General features: G+C 45.0%; 1 protein-coding gene across 4 annotated transcripts in view; it reads left to right on the forward strand.

Moving 5' to 3' along the window:
* ATXN1 (ataxin 1) overlaps positions 1-22,911 on the forward strand; it is a 1,146,771-nt gene that overhangs the window by 333,910 nt on the left and 789,950 nt on the right. For all 4 annotated transcript variants that reach the window (XM_086965153.1, XM_086965155.1, XM_086965154.1 and 1 more), the window contains exon 3: positions 19,500-19,573. The gene's annotated coding sequence lies outside the window, so the exon portion shown is untranslated. The remainder of the gene's footprint in view (positions 1-19,499; positions 19,574-22,911) is intronic.

Consider the following 22,911-nt stretch of genomic DNA (forward strand, 5'->3'; position numbering starts at 1 on the left):
GATGTTGAATAAATTATTGCATTGGTTTTATAAGAGAGGTGCAGTGTGTTTCACGGTTTCTGTTTCAGTGAAACTGAAATAACACCGCTGCCATGGTATGGTTTAAATTGAGGTAAGCCTGCTTCTGTGATCCATTTTTCAAACCATTAATACTGGGCATATAGGGTTGTCACAGTACAAGGGTTTAAGTAGGGATATTAGGGCCAGGGTTGGGATTGTGCCTGCACTTCTACTTAAACCCTACATCCACCCCACCACCGTACATGACACCCACATCGCATCTACCCTCACACGATCACCTGTGCCCTACAATCACACTCTACACCCACACAACTGCCTACACCCCACAGGTGAACATCAACTTACATGTACACAACAACATCACCCTTCACCCACACCACATATACTCTAAACCCTATTTCATCTTCAAATCCCTCCACCATTATTCACATTCTACACCACCATCTAGAACCTCCAGCACATCTTACACCCAAAGCTGCACCCTAAAGCCCCATTGTCAACCCTGCCTGGACCCTTTTCCACAACCACCACTTACACAAACACCCATCCTATACATCCCACCCTACTTCACTACCTATACCTTCCACCTTTTACCACACTCCTTGCAGTACACTCTAAGCATATGCCACCACCTACACTGTACATCACAATTTCCACAACACCCACTTACATCCTACCCTGCCTGCACACTACATGTCCTATTGAATTTCCTCCACCTCACTCTACCAGTTGCACCCATCTTTCTCACCTACACCCCCTCCTATATCATACACTTTCCACACCACCATCAACACCTCCAGTGTATGTTGCTTCTAACTAGTCGTACACTGTGGGAGCCGGAGCAGACAGCAGTGCTTTATTGCTCCTCTTACCGAACTTCACTTGCTGGTTTGTATTTTATTCCCCAAAGGCTACACCTAAAATACATCACGCATGACATAAGCACCCAGTCTCCCAGAATCTCATGACCAACCACAACGCTGCCTTAAGCAGCATTGTGATTGGTCTGATTGTCGTGGTTCGATGCTCAGACAGGGGCTTGGAGGCTGGGCATTTTCTCCGCTAAGGCTGTAGATTCAGCCTGTGGAGAACATGCACAGTGCGCATGACGGTTTGGCCAGCTCGTGACGGCTGGCCAAACCTTCATGCGCACTTTAAGTGCAGCCACCACTCCTCCTCCGTCCTCGACATCAGGGGAGGCCGGCCCCGCCCTAATAGCGGGGATGCACTGCAGTGCAACTGCTATTGTAAAAATAACATGATAAAAGCGGACGGCCATTATTATCATTTCATTTATACTTTGCACGGCTTTAAATGTAAAGCAGTGGGGCGACGCTCCTCTGCCTTAGTGGAGGAGCCACCCCTGCCAAACAGTCATGCTCTACAACGACACCACCTCTACGGCCACACTATCTCCTTCAACCAAACCTCCTAAAAAATTATACTTTACTTGATAATCTATGTTCTACGCCGCCTGTGCCCCAATTTAATTATGCCCATGATCTACACAGTTCAGTACCAACAGCCTGTGCTACATAATATATCCTATACTACCTCCACCTAAACTCAACACGACTAGCTCCACCATCAAATAACACCTAAACCGCCACTACACCCTAAAACTTCATTTAATACTACCCTCACTATACGCCACCACCTACGCCATACACTGCCTCCTACAAGGTACACCACAGCCCTACAGCCTAAAGATCACACTACCTCATTCTCCACATATACCACAAAGCACCAAGGCTGAGCTGCTTATGCAGAATACTCTGAAATCACTGCTAAGCTTGATAACAGCAAGCTGCTTTCATGTCTGGCTCTCCATGAATGCAGCCCTGAGGGAGCAGTGTACAATTTCTTTCAAGGCAAGCGTGATTGCAGGGAACTAATGCCTTTGGGTGATGTGCCAGGCCTGGAAGTACTGAAATATTTCATGAGTTTTACTAGAAATGCCTGTAAAGCCGCTAGCTTTTTTTGCTAATATGTGAAGGAAACTGTGTTGTGAAATAAATAGTTTGGCTTCCTTTGAATAGAAAATTGTCGAATGTGCGTACTTCTCTGAAATCTGTTTTATATTTTAACGGCTCCCTCTGTTTGCTTGGTACAGTATATAGCTGGTATTAAAATCTTTCCCAGGGCTGCTTTCAGAACCCATTACCGTCCTTCTTTATGCCAACTGAATCATACCCCTCTACTTACATGCTAAATGTCCATTCACACACCAGCAACACCCTACCCCAACCACCTACACCGCCACAAATATGCTAAACCTTGCTTTATAGGCAAAACGACCTACACCCAGCAATCCTTTCACTGCCAACAGCAGCACTTGCTTTCTACATCACCAATCCAACTCTCTACACCCACTGGGGCTCATTGTCCCTCAAGTCCCAGGCCACGTGTGCCCCCCATGAAAGTTGCTTCTTCCCCATACTTCCCAAGTCAACATCTGCTGCTCCCAATATCTACACCGCTGCCTCCACCAACTGCACCTGGTACACCCAGTCTGTTGCCTCCACCCTCTACCACCACTTCAAATCTCCACAGCTACCTATTTCTACAAGCTACACCACAAAGTGCACCTCACACACACACCTGCACCTCACCCATATCCCTATCTCGCACCACTGGTTATACTCCACGCAATCACCAGCCTCACTAACTATGCCCTACACTACCGGCATGCCGCACCTATGTCACCCATTCCCTACTCCTTTACAGCCTACACCCTGTATACGACCAACAACACTATAGATCAACTTCACCTTACAGCACTTACAACCACTCTACTTGACGCCACCTACTGACACCATAGACCATCTGCACCCAACTCTGCCTGCACACTATTTTTTGCTGTTTTTTTTATACAATCATTAGCATCCCTTTTACTGCCACTGAGCGCTCTTCATAATATACAGGGGAATGGTACAAGAGTGCAGTGATTTATGCAACCTACTTCACCGCACACTAACACCTTACACTATGAATAGCGCCACCTACTATCTAATCAAACTTCACCCATACCACATACCAATTACCTCAACTACCCCACCCCCTAACCTGTACAGTCTGTACAACCTGCATCCTATTGATTTAATCGTATTTAGGTTTATTTGTGAAGTACTTCAAGTGTGATTTACATGTTGGTTGTAGAAGTGTGTAGTGATTAGTGGTTGCGGGAGGACATAATTTGGTGTTTTTCAGTGCAAGAGTGCAGCTGTGACTTTTCTCTGATTTCATTTCCATGGGTTGAACTGATTTAAAAGCCTTGCTTGTCTAAATTATATAGAATGCTTTGTCTGTGCCTCTTATGCCACAACCTACATTATCAAGTACATCATACACAACCACCACCCTACCACTATCCTACTTTAAAGCACCACTTATTACACAGATGGCACTCGCATACCATGTACCTTCCACGCTACCTAATAATTTATAATATACCACTACGTAAACTTAATTAACATATGTATTGCCACATTCACTTAATCCGTTCAAATGTGTATTTAAAGTAACAGTTCAGTGTATGTGTTTTCTAATTACTACATTAAATTGCATTTTAATAGAAAATGTGGTTTACGTGAAGTTCTTCCTGCATTGCAATGATGCAGTGATTGCTCCCTAATGGCTGATCACAACTGGTGAGGGGAGGGTTAATGGGCTGAGGCTCCCATTCAAGTCCTTTTTCTATTTCAAAGACACTGAATTAATGTGTCCTGGATTCTTAATAGAAGGATGTGCTTCAGGCATCATCTGGCACGACACATCTGATGTGCTATAATGAATCTAGGAGGGGACAGCGAGCGGGAACAGTGAGAAAGATCCGATTCCTGAGCTGGTGAAATATGTTCCAGAATTAAGAGTAAATGGAATGACCTGTGACCAAGATGAGAGGGTCCTTTTACCTACTTTTTGCTCCCAGCTGCAGATTCCTGTAGTGAAGAGCTAAAGGTGATCCTGCTAATTCACTGTCATTGAAACAACACCCCTTGAAACCACTGGAAGCCATCAATTCTAGGTCGCAGCCCACAGCCACCCTTTTCTTTCTATTTCTTTAACCTACTGCTAGTTTCTCCCTATTTTCCCCTCACAATGGAGGTTGATTCGTCTTGTCTTTTTTTAATTCAACCCTTTAGGTTTTCCCAGTCCCCGCTGCTGAGCGAGAATCCTGCAGGGCTGATGTGTGTGAGCCAGAGGTGCACTGCTGTTGCTAATCTGTGTGTCGGGAAGCTTGCTGCATCTGTTCTTTGTGTCGTCTGTGTGTCGGGAAGCTTGCTGCATCTGTTCTTTGTGTCGTCTGTGTGTCGGGAAGCTTGCTGCATCTGTTCTTTGTGTCAGGGTACGTGTGCAGCTGCAGATAGTATTGTTACTGATCTGTGTCTGCACTCTAACTGGTCAGTGTGCGAGGTAAGATTGTACTCCAACCCAGTGGCGGCTGCTGCCAAAATAAAGTGGTGAGGCAGAGCGGGGACAAATAATTTAAAAAAAAAACATTTACCTGCCGCTCCCGCTGCCGGCTGCCTCAGACTACAAGTAACTTTTTTTTTTTTGCAGTTTTTAAATAGCATGAACTCGGCCCGAAGGTATTGGAGCGCTTTACATGAGCAGCAATTGGATTACACAAGGACACAGGTTGAATGGGTTACTCTGGCGCGGGCCTAGGAGTCTTGAGGGCTAGTGTCAGATATTTCACATTTAATTTAGTGGTCAAAAAATGGGTTTATTTAAACAAAGAAATCCACGCAGTGAATCGGATTACTAACCAGTTCAAACATTTTTCGCCATGCACCAGTACTTTTAGATATGCCAAATTCAGAATAAGAAAATGACGCCACGCTTTGTCACACTGGTCACTTACACTTCTATCTTTGAAACTTACGCTCGTAAAAGTGAAAGCAAAACTTGAAAACACCGTTAGCTACAAACCAGGCCCCGCATCGCATGTTGTCGCTTGGTAGCTGCCTCCCATAGTGCAACACCTTCCCTGAGTGCCCCAATTTTCCTGTGAATCACTTACACTCCACAACCCCTTCACATCCATCTGGTCTCTGCCCTGCACACCACCTCCACCTGTGCAGAAGCCCCCCTCTCTTCCCCACACCCCCATTAATGCTCTAGTCCATGCGTGCTCGCAAACATTTGTCATGGGGCCACAAAGTATGGTCTGTGGTGTGACCGAGGGCCGCACTGATGCCGGCAGGGTGGCGGTAGGAGGTCTGGGTGGGTCAGGGATTGTGCAAGGAGGTCTAAAAAAAAAAATAAACAGGCAAACATTTATTTGCAGGTTAATAAATGCCCGTTTATTTAAAAAACATTTCTGAATATTAGTGCTCAGCGACTAAACAGCAGCCCGTGCTGCTGTTCACCAGGGGGGCCACATGTAAAGATCAAGAGGGCCGCAAGCGCCCCGCAGGCCGTACTTTGAGTATCACTGCTCTAGTCTCACTGGAAGAAAGGCTGTGTCCAGGGTCTGCTGGCCGATAGTCCTGCGAGTCCTACTCCCAGTGCTGTGTCTGTTCTTTGTATGAGGATATACTTGTACCAGAATGATAAAATATCAATGTGTGAGGGAAGCTTGCACTCCTGCCACCCACCAGTGCTATGTCTGTTCATTGTATGAGGGTACTTGTACCAGTGTGGACAGTGTGGTAAAATATCTATGTACGAGAGAAGCTTGCACTCCTGCCACCCACCAGTGCTGTGTCTGTTCTTTGTATGTGCGTACTTGTACCAGAATGATAAAATATCTATGTGCGAGGGAAGCTTGCACTCCTGCCACCCACCAGTGCTGTGTCTGTTCTTTGTATGTGCGTACTTGTACCAGAATGATAAAATATCTATGTGCGAGGGAAGCTTGCACTCCTGCCACCCACCAGTGCTATGTCTGTTCATTGTATGAGGGTACTTGTACCAGTGTGGACAGTGTGGTAAAATATCTATGTACGAGAGAAGCTTGCACTCCTGCCACCCACCAGTGCTGTGTCTGTTCTTTGTATGTGCGTACTTGTACCAGAATGATAAAATATCTATGTGCGAGGGAAGCTTGCACTCCTGCCACCCACCAGTGCTGTGTCTGTTCTTTGTATGTGCGTACTTGTACCAGAATGATAAAATATCTATGTGCGAGGGAAGCTTGCACTCCTGCCACCCACCAGTGCTATGTCTGTTCATTGTATGAGGGTACTTGTACCAGTGTGGTCAGTGTGGTAAAATATCTATGTGTGAGGGAAGCTTGCACTCCTTCTCCCAGTGCTGTGTCTGTTCTTTGTATGAGAATATACTTGCACCAGAATGATAAAATATCTATGTACGAGGGAAGCTTGCACTCCTGCCACCCACCAGTGCTGTGTCCTTTGTATGAGTGTACTTGTACCAGTGTGGTAATATATCTATGTGTGAGGGAAGCTTGTACTCCTCCTCTCAGTGCTGTGTCTGTTCTTTGTATGAGGGTATACTTGTACCAGTGCGGACAGTGTGGCAAATCATCTATGTGCGAGGGAAGCTTGCACTTTGCCACCAATGCATTGCAGGGTCTTTGTGTGACGGTATACTTGTACCAGTGTGGTCAGTGTGGTAAAACATATGTGCGAGGGAAGCTTGCACTTTGCCACCAGCGCTGTATCTGTTCTTTGTGTGAGGGTAATCTTGTGCCAGTATGGTCACTGTGGTAAAATATTTATGTGCGAGCGAAGATTGCACTCCTGTCACCAGTACTGTGTTTGTTCTTTGTATGAGGGTATACTTGTACCAGAATGATCAAATATCAATGTGCGAGGGAAGCTTGCACTCCTGCCACCCATCAGTGCTATGTCTGTTCATTGTATGAGGGTACTTGTACCAGTGTGGTCAGTGTGGTGAAATATCTATGTGTGAGGGAAGCTTGTATTCCTATTCCCAGTGCTGTGTCTGTTCTTTGTATGAGGGTATACTTGTACCAGTGTGGTAATATATCTATGTGTGAGGGAAGCTTGTACTCCTATTCCCAGTGCTGTCTGTGAGGGTATACTTGTACCAGTATTGTCAGTGTGGCAAATCATCTATGTGCGAGGGAAGCTTGCACTTTGCCACCAATGCATTGCCGGTTCTTTGCGTGAGGGGATACTTATACCAGTATCGTCAGTGTGGTAAAACATATATGTGCGAGGGAAGCTTGCACTTTGCCACCAGTGCTGTATCTGTTCTTTGTGTGAGGGTATACTTGTGCCAGTGTGGGCACTGTGGAAACATATTTATGTGCGAGCGAAGCTTGCACTCCTGTCACCAGTGCTGTGTCTGTTCTTTGTATGAGGGTATACTTGTACCAGTATCGTCAGTGTGGTAAAACATATATGTGCGAGGGAAGCTTACACTTTGCCACCAGTGCTGTATCTGTTCTTTGTGTGAGGGTATACTTGTGCCAGTGTGGTCACTGTGGTAAAATATTTATGTGCGAGCGAAGCTTGCACTCCTCCCACCAGTAGTGTCTGTTCTTTGTATGAGGGTATGCTTGTACCAATGTGGTAAGCCATCTATGTGTGTGGAAAACTGGCTCTCCTGCCACCAGTGCTGTGTCTGTTCTTTGTGCGAAGGTACTTGAAACTACTGTCATTCTTGTTAATGTTCGCTGTGCTATGGAAGTCTGCACTCATTCCAGTTCTCTGTCTGTTTTGTGTGAGAGAATATGTGTGTCGCTGCTGTCAACACTGTAACTGATTAGTGTGTGAAAAAAACGTGCACTTTTCATACCAGTGCTGTATCTGTTCCTTGCGTGATGGTACTTGCACAAGAGGGGACATGGTTGTAAACTGTCTCTGTGTGAGGAAAACGTGCACTCCTGCCACCAGTGCTGTTTCTGTTCGTTGTGTGAGGGTACTTGAAACACTGCTGTATTTCTTGTAAATGTTCACAGTGCAATAAAAGTGTGCACTCCTTCCATATCTGTTTTGTGTGAGAGGATATGTGTACCACGGTTGTGAGCACTGTAACTGAGTTGTGTGTGAAGGAAGCTTGCACTTTCCCTACCAGTGCTGTATCTGTTCTTTGAGTACGTCTCCTGCCACCAGAGGTGTCTGCTCTTCGTACTGAGGGTTTTGAGATGCTATCAGTATTGTAAATGATCCCTGTGAGGTGCACGTTTTCCCTCAGTCGATAGTGCTGTCAGTATTGTAACTGATCTGTGAGGGATGTTTGTGATCGCTTTTGCACACGCTGCCTTAGCGAAGGTAAATAAAACAATTGTTCACTTTTCAAAAGCTAAAACTATTGGCTCTGTCTGCGTGTGCATTACATACAATAGCCTTTTAAATTGCTTTAATGGCGTTGCTCAAATTGCCTGGGTGCGAAGTGCAGAAACCCAGGAATTCGAGAAGTGCGTCATACATGACATGGAGCCACTAGGGACATATGCAGATATAGGATATGGTTCTAACATTGGAAGCGGGTGCTGTTTTGTGCTTGTATAAATGTTGACCCGGTTGAGCTGTTCGCACCAGTTACAGAACTGGAACACAGAAAGAGCCGCGTCCGAGTTACTGAATTTAAAAATGAAGAAACGGGTTTAGAGTAAGCCTAGCCTAGGCCGTGGCAATATGTTTTTCAAGCCCTGGTGCCGGGACAAGCCCAGGCGTGTCCGTGGGTGCGACGTCTAGTAGTGACGTCTTCAGCGCGGGAATCCCCGAGCGGGGAGGAATGAATGACAGATAAGGAATGTCCGGGGTGATCCAAAACAAACCGGTACCTTGCAGAGCGGATACAAAAAAATTGCATTTTCGGGTTTGAAAGCCCCCGTGATTCTTTCTATTCAAGTTGCAGACAGACGGTCGGTGTTTACGCAGAGAAGTGTACAACATGAGGTGTGGCAAAGGGAAAAGGTGCCCATTTGCCCTCTGTAATAGACTGTGTCATGCCAACCTCCCACCCTGTTGTGGTATCTACATTTCTTGGTGTGGCATCAAGTTAAATTTTGTGTTTTTGCCTGCTTCATGCCAATTAAAAGTTGTGTATATAAATATATATATATATATATATTTATATATATATATATATATATATATATAATATATATATATATATATATATATACACACACACACACACACCCACACACACACTCTCTCTCTCTCTCTCTCTCTCTCTCTCTCTCTCTCTCTCTCTCTCTCTCTCTCTCTCTGTGTCTCTCTCTCTCTGTGTCTCTCTCTCTCTCTCTCTCAATGATGGGCTTTGAGTTAACCCTCTTAATCCATTGGTCTGTTGAACAGTTATTCACATTTTGGTTGCTCCCAGCACAGTATACGTCATGATGCTGCAACGGGTCAGCCCGCTTCAGTCATTGACTCACTTGCATACTTAGTGACTGCATGTCCCCTGATCACGTGTCACGTGTGCAAAAGTGTCTAAATAAAAGTGCACTTTTATACCATATTGGTGGGTCTATTCTTTAAAAAAAAAAAAATTCTGGTCTTCATACTTTTCCATTTTTATCATCCTCGTCGTTCCACCAATATGAATCATATTCTCCTGTGATGTGTTTTAAAACAAACAAGAGTTTCTGTACCTATTCTAAGTACGCCTTCCTTTTGGGAAGCACCCTTAGTATTCTATTAAAGTTGTACGAGATATTTTTTTATTTTTTTATTTCAAATTTGTATTGCAGGCATTGGCTGCCACGTTTAGGCGGAGGAATGTTTTTTTCTACTTCTTTTGCAGTATATGCTTGAAATATGAAGTTGAACCATGTATCCAAAACTCCACCCTATTCATCTTTATAATGCTGGAATGTATACATTTTTAGGTCTCGCAAGAAAACAAATAAATCACAAATGCAAAAAAATGTATAAATAGAGGCATTGGGGTTACCCTTCTTTATCCATTGGTGTACTCTAATGTCATTAACATGTTTCTTCCGCACACTAGAGCTCACACCATGGGGGAGAGGATCAGCCCGCTTCTGCCATTGACTGTCCTGCACTGTGAATGATGGTATTTTGCCTGATAGGTTTAAAAAGATGCGCACTTCAATGCCAGGGCTGGCGGACCAAAACTTTACTTTACTTATGCTTTTATCATTCCATTATTTATCCTTTTTATTTTTTAGTTATCCTTATGCATTCATACTATGTCTTCAGGCTACAGTAATTAAAAAACAATTGTACCTTTTCTTTGTGCCAGTAAGAGTCTTATTTTCCTATGATGTATTAAAGGTTTCCATACCTTTCAACGTATACCTATCTGCTAGAAAGCACTCGTGTTGTCTTATTGAAACTATTTACAGTGTTTTGTTGCGTTTAAATAACATTTTTATTGCAACCATACGGCTTCCATGTTTAGGCTGTACACGTTTTATTTCATTTCCTTATATTTCTGAGGCATAGGCTTACTATAAAAAAAATGTATCATACCAGCCTGTGAAGGACACACTTAAAGGCTTTGCCAATGCTTATTTTATATTCATTTTGTCTAGCGCTGTCTGCTGTAAAAACTATCCCGAGGGATTCATCTATATGTAGAACTGCACACAAATAACAAAGACACATAAGCACATTGCAACAAGGGAGGCCATTTTTAATTGCTCAGGTAGTGCTGTCCCTTTTATGGTCCTGGCTGATGCTCCTGTGGGGCCTTGCTGTCCCCACTGCTTTTATTGATGGCATGTTTCTGTAAAACCTGAAGATCGCAGGTAAAAGGCACATGTTAATTCATATATTAAAACTGAACATTTTGATGAACGCATTTGAGAATTCTGTAAACAGAACCCACCTTGTATATGAGCTCCTGTGAATCCCGCCTGTGTGTTTCATGTCCGGGATCACGAGCTAGTGTTTGTGCTCTCTGAAACAGACACGTGAGAGTGCTGTATAGAAATGAGTGCTTCCGCCTCCGAGTTTGCTTCTTCCACACAGCAACACGAGCCACTGTGTCCTGCCCAGCAACCAGCAGCCAGCTCATTGAGTCACAGCACACTAGCCAATCACAGGAGAGGAGAGAGTAACCAGTCACAGAGGCCGGGGAACAAAGCACAACATATCAATACATCACACTATAATTCTATTTACATGTCTAGCGTTGTGCCTGTCTAGCCACTTCGCTCCATATCTATCCATCTAAATGTCTGTTCCCCGTCTTTAGATACTCAGTAAAGCACTGTGCTTGCCACAAAAGACCGAGATGCCCTATTACGCAAGGGTGGGAGCACCCCACCACGAAAGGTGCACTTCCACAGGAAGACTCATTAGAGGCAGTCATATAAGGGAAGATGATGTGGTTAGAAAAACAACTTATGGTACTGGGATTACTCAGAGAAGAATGTATGTGGGAGTAGCATTGATACCACCTTCAATAATGTGCTTGGCCCATTCCCCATGCAGAGTTACTACTCAGCCCAGCGCCCACCCCACTAGTAGAGTGGCACTCTCTTCCAGATGTTCTTCACATGAGCTCCTTTGGTACCCACAGGCCCTGAACATGTTTGGGGCACTGGCAATTGCATCCATATTCTGGCGTTCCATGGGTGGTTATACATGGAGCCTGCGTAGCTGGGACTCACAAGATCCCTCAGCCACAGCCCAGCATATTCCCCTCTGACCTAGGGCCAACAACCTAAAAATCAGGATTTTCCAAATTAAGGGAAGGGCACAGCCCTGACCTTCCAGCTAAGTGAAAAAAGAAAACTTAAAATAGGACAGTGAGTACAATCTCCAAGCCTGGTTCTTTATCTGGCCCCGCCAGACCCTCCTCGCCTCGCATGGCTTCTCTTGGTATGAACTACGCTCCTCCAGGTATGTTTTCATGGTCTGAGATTGTGAGACCATTAGGAGTTTTATTTTTCATCCTTGAAACCATATCCTAATGTGTCTCCCGCCTCCTCCCTCCTCACCTTTGTTGCCGTCCAGCATACTTCCTGGAGTCCATACTGGCGATGGACTACTGTGACAGGCACTCCCGTGAGAGAAGGTTAACAAAAAAGACAGGATGGCCCCATGTTAGGGCCGCAGCATTGAGACGGCCACATGCCGGAGGTAAAGGGTGGTGGCAACACACACGCCCTATTGGGCTGACATTACTGGGTGAGCAGAAAAGGCTACTGTGACTGGAGGGCTCAGAAGCATTGCTATATGGGGTGGGTGGTTGTATGGGGTAGAGTAGTGAGAGAAACACTGAGAGAAACGCGTAAGACCCCAACGTGTGTTTTTATTTCACAAGTGAGACTCTTTCGAAGCGAGGCGGGCATGTCCAGGCGCGGGTCCATGCTCATTGAACCTCAGGGCTCAACCGTCACTTCAATGATGAGGCCCAAGTAGACAGAACCTGGTCCGGGGTTGCAGGTTCCCATCTACAGAGACCATGGGCTTACAATTCAGTCTGGTCTATTCCTATTGGAGCAGGACTAAGTCTGATTTGCATACGGTTGGTCTCGGTCTGGAGCGACACAGTGGGCAAAAACCAATAGGCCAGTCATTACCTGTGGCTGAGTTTAATTCAACCGAACCAGCTTTTTTTTACCGCGAGTGAGCCTGTTTAACACTTGGCGAGAGTGATTAGCATTTGAAAGGTTAAAAAAAAAGATGAAAGCAAAGAAAACTATTAAATGAAGGGTCTGTGTATTTGTGAATGCAGCCCGCCATGTTGCCTTACGCTCGAGCAGGCTGCGCAGCTCGCGCCTGTTCTCTGCACGCCCCGCCAGCACACACTGACCCATTTTGCCGCCGCACGTGTTCTCTACTCCTGCAGCCGTACAACTGGGACGTCTCGGGATCCACGTTGTACTGCATTTGGACGCGAGCCACGCATACTTGATCGGATTGTGCTGCGCGCTGTCATTAACGACCTGACTGGGGATGTGCTGTGGTGTAAAGTTCTGCCAATGCAGTTCTTTCAGGCGGCAGCGCGCGCAGGATGGCGGATGACATAATCCTGAATTCTAAATATACACTCTGCAGCATTAGAAAATTACATAGTAAAAAAAAAAAAAAGCTCCCATTAGGCAAGGTGAAAGGCTGGCGGGGGAGGACGGCGCAGTCCCTTCCCTGGCTTTCAATGCACGCCACATCTAAGAGCCTGCACAAATCGCATTCGAGCGCCTCATCCCTTTCGTGCGTCGGCCATGTTCCCTTTTGTAGATTATCTGCCCCAGACACGGCGACGCAGCCGGTTAGTTAACATTAAAAGTGCATAGATGCAAAGCTAGGACTTACCATGGAGCTGAAGCGTGGCGAACAACCTAGCTGGTTCATTGCTTAATGCTAGCTCAAAACCTGGCAGGAAAATACGAGTCCTTTCCATTGAATACTGATAAATGCAATTATTTGCAGCGCATAGAAGCCACAGTGTGCTATTTAGTGCTATGTAAAGTACATTATTATCAGCTGTAGGATAGGATTATCAAATCCAAAAGATCCACGGGTCACAATTTTGAGGCCACAATATTATGGGACACGATATCAAAAGGTACGCTTGTATGCATTGGCTATACCTAACTCCACACACACGTATTTTGGTGATATGTATGTTTCCAACGTACGTAGATGTGGTGTTGAGAATGTTTGATGTCTCTTTTTTGTTGCTCTTAATACTGCGGACCCAATGTTGAGACCTATTGTTGTTTTGGATACGATATTCCCTTCTACAGTCTTGACATTAAAAACATGCTTGAGAGGTAAAAGTAGAGGCAGGAGAGCGTCAGATTACTCGCTTGTTAAATTTTACATTTCACCATTGTGTTTGCATTTCCTCTAATTTTTGGGAATGCCTAACATCTCCTGTGTCAAATGGGCTAAATGTTTGTTTCCAAATATTCTAAAGTGTATCCCTCCCTCCTTGACCCTCAGGGTCTTCCTCCGCACGGTGTTCGTGAGCTTGAAAGAAGGTCGACCCCCTAAGGCTTTGTGAAACAGCCTGCAGGCCACCTGCATTGCACATCCAATTGTTTATTCTGTATCACGTGATTTGTTTGGGTCGATACTAATGGACTACAACTCTGAATTTTCAAGAGCGTTGAAGCAAAATGTATCATAGCCGGTTTCTGAATAAGAGAGTTCAAAATGCCACTTCTTATTAGAGCGGATGTGGTAACGGCCAAACTTTGGAACTGAAGAACCGGGTTCGAGTTTCGGCGTCTGCTCAGCATCCTGTGATTCTGGGCAGTGTGCCTGCAAAAAATATGAATGCGTCCTTGCGTAATGTAATTGGAGCTCGTGTAAAGCGCTCTAATACCTCCCGATCGAGTTCGCGCTATATAAAACTAAAAAACAAGTCCACGTGATATGAATTCAAACTACGCTCTTGACTTTGGCAAACGGAATATATGATTATACCACGATTTCAGTTACCACGCGAATTTTACCTCGCAAGTGGCTTTACCGCGCTGGTATTTACAACCTAGCATTTTACTACGCGTTGCAACGTCTTACCTTCACGTCTTTCTCCACGAGCCCTTACTTCCATCCTCCTTTGAAACAAGCGTCAAAACACGTATACCAAAATAAAAAAAGGACTGCTTTTTTGACGTACACGGCACGTCTTTGGGGGAGGCTCTTTCCTCTTTCTTTTAAATTTATGTTCGTTTTTGTGTTAAAGTAACCTGCTTGTTATTTTTTGGGGGGGAGACCCCCCCCAGCCCCCCTCCGAGCCCCCCCCCCCTCCCTCTGCCCCCCCATGCCCACGCAGATCGACTTGAAGGAATACCACGTCTCCCCCCTAGCCCGTGGTAAAGACGTCGTGGAAGGTACCCTGCGCGAAGGCACCCTGCGTGGTAAGTGTCACGTGGTAAACGTGAGTAGTGGTAATGCCTTCGTGGTAAATGATGTTTCCCGGCAAACGGAATGCTACAGTGTGCAACATTAATAGTAACTATGTGGACCAATAATCTTCGTTAGTATCGGATTGTGCCGGGGACATTTAAACAGTAGTTTGATGACAGTCTGCCCACTTTATGTCTATAAGCAAGGAAAGGTAAGCAAGAAAAATTTAGAGGGCTGATTGCAAAAGCACTTCTGGGTGATGACAAGCAGATGTTTTCACTTCTTCTGATTCCTTGCTTATAGACATAAAGTGGGCAGACTGTCATCAAACTACTGTTTAAATGTCCCCGGCACAATCCGATACTAACGAAGATTATTGGTCCACATAGTTACTATTAATGTTGCACACTGTAGCATTCCGTTTGCCGGGAAACATCATTTACCACGAAGGCATTACCACTACTCACGTTTACCACGTGACACTTACCACGCAGGGTGCCTTCGCGCAGGGTACCTTCCACGACGTCTTTACCACGGGCTAGGGGGGAGACGTGGTATTCCTTCAAGTCGATCTGCGTGGGCATGGGGGGGCAGAGGGAGGGGGGGGGCTCGGAGGGGGGCTGGGGGGGGTCTCCCCCCCAAAAAATAACAAGCAGGTTACTTTAACACAAAAACGAACATAAATTTAAAAGAAAGAGGAAAGAGCCTCCCCCAAAGACGTGCCGTGTACGTCAAAAAAGCAGTCCTTTTTTTATTTTGGTATACGTGTTTTGACGCTTGTTTCAAAGGAGGATGGAAGTAAGGGCTCGTGGAGAAAGACGTGAAGGTAAGACGTTGCAACGCGTAGTAAAATGCTAGGTTGTAAATACCAGCGCGGTAAAGCCACTTGCGAGGTAAAATTCGCGTGGTAAAGCCATGCGTGGTAACTGAAATCGTGGTATAATCATATATTCCGTTTGCCAAAGTCAAGAGCGTAGTTTGAATTCATATCACGTGGACTTGTTTTTTAGTTTTATATAGCGCGAACTCGATCGGGAGGTATTAGAGCGCTTTACACGAGCTCCAATTACATTACGCAAGGACGCATTCATATTTTTTGCAGGCACACTGCCCAGAATCACAGGATGCTGAGCAGACGCCGAAACTCGAACCCGGTTCTTCAGTTCCAAAGTTTGGCCGTTACCACATCCGCTCTAATAAGAAGTGGCATTTTGAACTCTCTTATTCAGAAACCGGCTATGATACATTTTGCTTCAACGCTCTTGAAAATTCAGAGTTGTAGTCCATTAGTATCGACCCAAACAAATCACGTGATACAGAATAAACAATTGGATGTGCAATGCAGGTGGCCTGCAGGCTGTTTCACAAAGCCTTAGGGGGTCGACCTTCTTTCAAGCTCACGAACACCGTGCGGAGGAAGACCCTGAGGGTCAAGGAGGGAGGGATACACTTTAGAATATTTGGAAACAAACATTTAGCCCATTTGACACAGGAGATGTTAGGCATTCCCAAAAATTAGAGGAAATGCAAACACAATGGTGAAATGTAAAATTTAACAAGCGAGTAATCTGACGCTCTCCTGCCTCTACTTTTACCTCTCAAGCATGTTTTTAATGTCAAGACTGTAGAAGGGAATATCGTATCCAAAACAACAATAGGTCTCAACATTGGGTCCGCAGTATTAAGAGCAACAAAAAAGAGACATCAAACATTCTCAACACCACATCTACGTACGTTGGAAACATACATATCACCAAAATACGTGTGTGTGGAGTTAGGTATAGCCAATGCATACAAGCGTACCTTTTGATATCGTGTCCCATAATATTGTGGCCTCAAAATTGTGACCCGTGGATCTTTTGGATTTGATAATCCTATCCTACAGCTGATAATAATGTACTTTACATAGCACTAAATAGCACACTGTGGCTTCTATGCGCTGCAAATAATTGCATTTATCAGTATTCAATGGAAAGGACTCGTATTTTCCCGCCAGGTTTTGAGCTAGCATTAAGCAATGAACCAGCTAGGTTGTTCACCACGCTTCAGCCCCATGGTAAGCCGTAGCTTTGCATCTATGCACTTTTAATGTTAACTAACCGGCTGCGTCGCCGTGTCTGGTGCGGATAATCTACAAAAGGGAACATGGCCGACGCACGAAGGGGATGAGGCGCTCGAATGCGATTTGCGCCGCCGCTGCGTCACAAAAGTGACGCAACAGCGGCGCAAAAGAGGCGCAAGGGGCTTGTAAATCTGACGCTAAGGCCCTGATTGACAGCGCCAATCTCAGCAGTCTGTATACTTTGTTAGCACTGCTTGAAATAAAAAAAATAGAAGTGCGGGTACTCTGAGCCAGAGTACCTGCTTTTTCCTGAGAAGTGCCGGTACTCCCCAATGAAATGTTTACGTCTCTCTTGAGAAGTGCCGGTACTCTCCCTCTCCAAATTAAAAAGTGCCGGTACTCCGTACCTGACAGTACCGGCCCATTTAAAGCACTGTTTGTTAGTAATGACTGCCAACTTCTCTGTATTTCATTTCTTGATGAGAGACACTGAAAACAGCAGGGGGTGCTGCTGGAGAGGGGCAGGAGACATGACGCAATCAAGGAGACATGTTTATTTCCATTAGCTTTATTTGTATTATTGTAGTCGTAGGGCAGGGGTGAAGACAACCACAGGTTCAGTTCCAGCCAACTTCCGCATTCACGCACGGCGCGTACATTTCGGTGAATGCGCTCTTGCGTGCATCGCGCGCCTCTGGGGCCTCATTTATGAGGCTGTGCGTCACTTTTACGCCGCCGTTGCGTCACTTTTTGTGACACACCAGTGGCGTAAAAAATGCGCCTTGTTGGGCCATATTTACAAAGTGACGCATCTAGGTAGATGCGTCACTTTGTAAACCCTTGCCCCACAATATACCTGCGCCAGGTATAATGTATGCAAGGGGGGGCGTATTGACGCAAGAAAGGGTCGTAGAAGTGATGCAGTGAAATCTATGAGTTTTCACTGCGTCACTTCTAGGACGCAAATGCGTCAATATCTTATGCCTGCCTCACAGCAGGCGTAAGACTAACACAGGCCCTTTCACATAGGGCCTGCCCCACGTGAAAGGACACATTGCTGGAGTTGCGTCACTTTTGTGACACACTCCAGCAATGCGTCACTTTTGCGCCATACAGATACGTCAGAAATACTGACATATCTGTAACTCTTTGCGACATAATGCGTCATATTATAAATATGACGTATCACTCATGTCACAAGGAGGGCGCACTGAGAAGTGACGCATTGCTGCTTTCACGCAGCGATGCGTCACTTCTCATAAATGAGACCCCTAGAGCGTGGCGTGCAGAGCTGGGGCATTTCGTTTTAAATCAGGTCACGCGGGCTGCGCTCGCGCTGCTGTTGCGTCTGAGCTTATGGGAGGGAAGTCCACGTGAAAGGCGAGTAGGCAGAACTAGACATATATTGAATTATATTGTAATCAGATTTATGTAGGGCTCATTGCCCCCAAGAAGGCATTGAAGTGCTTTGCCTTTAGTGCACGCCACTCCCGAATCCAAGGTTAGTGATTAATCTAATGGTTATTGATTAGTAGCAGTGCTTTAAATGGGCAGGTACTGACTGGCAGGATTGGATTGGGATAAAAAATGGACCAGGCACACCGAAAAAACAGTGGCCCATTTTTCCATATTGCCTTTCTGCAAAACACTTCTTCAGCAAAGTTTTATGAAAGGAGGGGGGGGGGGGGGGATGTTTTATTAACTTCACTTAGATTTAAAAAAAAATTTGCACAGATTAGTTCACACGGCACTGCTGAGCCACACTGTAAGTGAGACCACTTCTGCTCAGGCCCCATGCCCCCGCTCAATCAGCATACATTAATGGGCCAGCCCCGTGTGAGAAAGGCAGTGACACCAACACTCACCTGCCTCTAAAAAGGCCACTCAGGCACCCACTGGGCCGCTGGGGCATCCTGACAGCACAGACAGACCCCAGGCTGCCCGAACAGCCCACAGCTAGAACTCTGCTCCCAGCCCTTTGGACATTTCCTGAGTGCCCGTGTTCCTTATCCGACCGTGCTGTCCGGTACTGAGTACCGGCACTTTTTTATTTTGAGAGGGAGAGTACCTGCACTTCTCAAGAATGACGTAATGCTTTTAATTTGAGAGTACCGACACTTCTCAGAAACGAGCAGGTACTATGTATGGTACAGGGTACCTGCACTTCTGTTTTTCCCTTCCAAGCACTGATTATTATTGGCAAATGCGATTGGTTTTGGGGTAATAAGAAGGTTGGTTCCATGCTTCTGCCACAGTTTCTTTGTGGTGGATTATATTAACATGAACAAATTGCTTTGACGTTGAGGTCATGACCAGAGCAGTGCATTGAAGCTGGGGACAGAAGAAGGAAGCACTAGTCCTTGCATATTAACACTTTTAAACATTCTCCGATTGTTATACTCAGTAAAACACGTTTAACGATATCATATGCCGCAGTTACAACAATTTGTTTACTACAAGCAAATTATCACCTAGGCGAGGAACCACGTTGACACATTTTTCGTTTTGAAGTATTACCCCCCTCAGCCGGAGCACAGGCCGCAAGTACCGTGTTTAGTCACGGCCTGGTTTCATTTTCTCCTCCTGTGACAGAGAAGTGAAAGGGTGTTGGGTGGGTGCCCGCGTTCTGATGACACCTCGAAAGTCCTGTCGCATTGATTGATCACAGTATATTTCCTTTCTTTTTTCTGCAGTGAGGCAACATTGGTAAGCGGGGCACCGAACGGCACGCGCTCAGAATAGGCTGAAGGAAGAGTTAACAGCAGAGGTGAGTCGAACTGGTACCATTTTACATCGGTTGTTACGATTTTGGAATGTTAGTGCGGCCATTTTGTCTTCTAAAGATGAAAAACGCTGTCACCTGTCAGTCTTGGAAATGTTATCAAAGATGCTGGGTTACAAGAAGTAGTGGAGGCGATCTCAGAAGTGCCCACCCGGTGCAGTTCATCACGTCTTTAAGTGAGATTGATCCTGACGGGTCAGTAATTTAAAAACTGAGGGGCAGATTTGCCATTTAGTCTCGCAGTGCAGTCAGAGAAGCATGAAAATGTTGACACAGAACAATAATATATTTTGTATCTGGTCCTTTCTCTCTTTTATTGGGTTTGTTGACCATTACAGATTTTTGAGAAGCATCAGTGAGGTGGAGATGTGTCCCTGTGCCCTGATGGAATTGGCACAAATTGTGTAAGGCAATGAAACATGTCGGGCCTTCCAAATAAAATGGTCTAAACATGCTGTTTCTTTTAATCCGAGTGTGGACACTGTCAAAAAGAAAGAATGTATGGAATAGTGGTCCACAACTCATTTTAATTTAGAAATGTATCTTTCTTCTTTTGCACATTACGGGGTCTAGACGGTTGATGGATGACTGTATCATCTACACATTATTTTCAGATAAACTTGAGATTTGGTTAAAACTTCCACTTCTTCTTCTTCTTTCTTTTTCTGTCATGAAAGTTGCCAATGATGACAGATGATCAAACTGGTGAGTACCAACCAGTAGCTCCACGGATGGTGCTTACATGAGGCACTTTCTGACTTTTCTCACACTTTTACTTTGGTGGATGTGAGATCAACTGGGGATGGTTGACAAACAAAAATCTTTTAAAAGAACACTTTGAGGTGGGCACGACCGGACAAATGAGCATAGTCCTACCTAGGAGTACATGATACCCGCTTGATACAAGCCACAAAGAGTCATAATGTTCTCTGTAACCAGGTCATTTGTGTATGGATTCTGTGAGTGGAGGGCGACCTGGTTATATTCCCTCTGTTGCTCCCACGTTTTGTTGGCTCACTTTGCCTATGCCTTAAAACGTCTCTGAGGGGCATAAACGTGTTCAAACAACATGCACATTCAGTCCTTGGCCTCTCTGTGGAGTTCAAAGAGCAATAGCAAAATATCTGGCAATGATAGGCCTGATTTGATGAGAAACTGTGTTAAGTAGGTATTCAGCTGTTGAATATATTGACAGTACCTAATGAAAATAAAATGCAGCGCTTACAGGTGATTGGGTGGGTTGTGTGTGTGGGTGTGGGCAAGAAGCAGGGTGAGACTGGCCTTTTATTTTATAGGACGTTTCCCCCATAGGTCACTATTGGAGGTTGGTTTTGGGAGCCCATGGCCGATGCTGATGCCTCTGTCACATTAACCAGCTCCCCGAGATTAATTGCAGCAGGGAAATGGGTCTTCAGGACCGAGAAGAAGCAGGGAGGAGACGGATGGGGGAAAGCAAGACATCAAAGAACAAGAGAGAGAGAGAAGAGGAGTGCTTAATTTTTATTAAAAAAAATACGTGTCGGGCCCTCGTCAGGAGACCAACGCAGTTTGCACAACACATTGCCACTGTACTTACACAACTACTAACCATCAGAACTAAAGTGTGATTTATGGATTTTTCTGTAATGTATGTTATGAATGGATTGTCAAGAACTGAATAAAAACATTTAAAAAAGAACTAAAGTGTGATAATTCTGACTGTTCTATTCCACCAAAGCTTTAGGAATACCTTAGGTGGAAGATATTAGTTGTTGTTAATGTATACTGAATTAACAACAACTGTTTTTCTACTCATCTTTAAATTACAGAAACACCGCCACCATGTGGCAGCTGTCATAGATGCACTTTCAGACAGTTAAGTGCGGGCAATTAAGTGCCGGTGCCAAGCACTGGAATCCAGTGGCTCAAACTAAGCACTGGAGAAGAGGAGGATGAATGGATGGAAAGAGACAGATGTGGTGTAACAGCCAAAGCTGACGTCTTTGGAGCTGGGGAACCAGGTTTGAGTCTCAGCATAGGCTCACCGTCCACTGATTCTGGGCAAATCACGTAATCTCTCTGTGCCTACCAACAATTAATGTGTCCTTAACTGGTGCTCATTAAAATCACTCCTATACCTTTGGGTTGAGTTGGCACTATAAGTGCCAATGTTGACGATTAAGTGCCGGTGCCAAGCACCAGAAACCACCCGCTCAAATAAAGCACTGCTGTTTGCTATAGCTTTTCTATGTTCTCAGTTTGTTACCCAGGAGGCCTGACTGAAGGATCCATTTTGCATAATGTATAGGAAAAGAAATGGACAAGTTAACCTGCAAACAGCATTTACCTTAGGCTGAAGGGACTTTTCTGAGCTGAAAAATATAGATCTTTTGAATATAGATGTGGTTGATCACTGAGAAATATCGCTGCTCTCATGATATGGAAGGACAACCCAGACGAACTTAGCATATAAAAGTAGATACTTTGGTGTTTCGGAGAAAGTGTACAAAAGTACATCAGCCAAAACCCTAACAAATCTATGGCACCAAGTATGCAAACCATTTTTACTCTGAACGGTTTACTCTGTTCACTAAACTAGATCCTGGCAGTGCTACCAGCGTGCATCATCTGAGTGTGGTGATCTGGGAAGGTCAGTCATTTTTTGGCCACTAAGAAAAGCCTAATTTGAGCCAGTGGTTGCAGGTGGGGCACACCAGCACTCCTTTTTGGGGACCATCACTCATTTTTGCGGTCCACACTTATTTTTCCTCATCAGACTTTGACCCAGAACAAAAGAGAGAAAAACACATAAAGGGGAAAAAGAAGGAAGAGAAAGACGGAGAAACAGTGATGAGCAAAAGCAGGGAATAAAAACAACCTGCCAGAGTGAGGTAAAGGGACAAGGAATATCTAGTGGATAAATGGTGCATGAGGTTTGTTACAGAGGTCAGAAGCACTCGCCCCTCTCAAACACTCACTTCGATAAGGAGGTGAGACCAGTGCTTCATTTGCACTGGTGGTTGCTGACAGCAAGGCATTGATACTCATTTTTGGCGGCCATGATTTATTTTTCATTAACAGGCTTTGACCGAAAGTAAGTGAGAGAAAGGCGGGAGGATGAAAGAGAAAGATATGAAAACAGTGACAAAGGGAGGAAGCAGGGATGACATAGAATCTACAAAAGCGAGAGAGGCAAGAGGTGTAGTTTGGTGAAAGAAAGAGGCACAACTTGGAATCAAGACAAGTGCTTTTTGGTATTCAGTAGCCCTAGTATTTGACAGTGCCTGCAGCGGGCTCTGAAGAAAAAGTAGTGCCCCTCCATCAATCAATCAATCAATCAATCA

This window comes from Lissotriton vulgaris, chromosome 4_1 (assembly GCF_964263255.1).
Source record: "Lissotriton vulgaris chromosome 4_1, aLisVul1.2, whole genome shotgun sequence".
Classification (NCBI taxonomy): domain Eukaryota; kingdom Metazoa; phylum Chordata; class Amphibia; order Caudata; family Salamandridae; genus Lissotriton; species Lissotriton vulgaris.